Source organism: Anneissia japonica, unplaced genomic scaffold (assembly GCF_011630105.1).
Source record: "Anneissia japonica isolate Jap-2015-1 unplaced genomic scaffold, ASM1163010v1 scaffold309278_len1371_cov336_single, whole genome shotgun sequence".
NCBI classification, from domain to species: domain Eukaryota; kingdom Metazoa; phylum Echinodermata; class Crinoidea; order Comatulida; family Comatulidae; genus Anneissia; species Anneissia japonica.
This window is the reverse complement of record NW_022725694.1, coordinates 1-1,371: the sequence shown is the minus strand read 5'-3', so window position 1 is coordinate 1,371 and position 1,371 is coordinate 1. Positions and strand designations below refer to the sequence as shown.

General features: G+C 30.9%; 1 long non-coding RNA gene across 1 annotated transcript; it reads right to left on the bottom strand.

Moving 5' to 3' along the window:
- Positions 1-51: 51 nt before the first annotated feature.
- LOC117112850 lies at positions 52-1,255 on the bottom strand. The gene is made up of 3 exons (XR_004446096.1): positions 1,140-1,255; positions 748-813; positions 52-282 (listed from the first exon to the last, which is right to left on the bottom strand). It is a non-coding gene; the product is annotated as an uncharacterized LOC117112850 (long non-coding RNA).
- Between the last annotated feature and the right edge of the window lie 116 nt (positions 1,256-1,371).

Below are 1,371 nucleotides of genomic sequence, written 5' to 3'. Positions count from 1 at the left end.
TGAAACTTAAAATATATATTTATATTTGATTTTAGTTGAATGGAAATGAGGATTACAAGGTCAATGGCTATGTATGGTAAAATTGTAGATTGGTTCTACTAGGTTGTATTTTAAAAACAAAATATGAGTGGTTGAAAGTATTGGGAACAGCTAGAGAGTACATACACACATACCAAACACATGGGTGATGATAGTATGGAATGCAATTATTACAGAGGAGCATAGTGGTGCTCTTAAACTCTGAAGAACACGGCCTTTCTCTAATTCTTCAAGTCCAAATTCCTACATAGGGTTGAAAAAGCACATAAGAAATCAGTTTAAACTTCAGTACAATAATAATTAACTACAGTAAATTTAATGCCTTCCAGCTAAAAAATGTGTCCACAAATTTGAAAAAGGCAATTAAAAAGCACAATGTTCGCTTCCTTTGTGATATTGTTATACATTACTACATTACATACATGTATATCACATATGTGACTCTTTGTTATGACAGGTCCTTGGATTTAACATCTTATTACAAGTGCCATCATATCATAATTCTACAAATAATTAATTATTTATTTTCCCTTAGCACAGTACTGCAATATGGAAATCATTAATAAATGAGGGTTGTGAATGAAAATTATCACGGAAATATACAAGTGTGGTTTGGAGATTCTCATAAATTAAGTAAATTGGAAGACTAAGCAAACTTCCTGAGAAGCAAACAAATTTAGTACAGTTAGCACTTATTGGAAAACTAACCCTATTTCCTGAGAAGCCAACAAATTCCAGTAGCCGCATGATTTTCTTTGGAAGCATTGATATCATCTAAAAACATAAAGCTGAAATTAGCGATACATGTTGCAAAAAAAAAAACCACTACAGTGAGATACAGGTTTAATGCATTTGCTGATGTATCCCACCTACAACTATTTGCTTGTACCATGGTTCTATTATAAGATTATATCTCTGCTTGTTTTATATTTAATACTGACATTAAAATGAACTATATGAATGCTGTTATGTATGGAAGTAGTTTGAAATCTGATTATATGCCAATTACTTGCTCTGTACTATAATATAAAGTTTGACACTATATTATAATTCAATTCTGTTATCGGTAGTAATACAGCAAAGTGATTTAAACATCTCACCAAATTGAAGGTTCCTATACCAAGCTTAACACCACTCTCATAATGCGTTCTGGACCGCTCATCACGCCATTTACGACTCTCCAAAAAGTTAACACATTCCCTTATATCAACAAAAGAAAAAAGAAATGATTTTCATACTCTACAATTATTATCGTATGGTTTAAATTTTTTTTAATTATCTATTATATACAAAATCTTATAAACTACTTCCTAGTTGAGGAATCCATGTAAG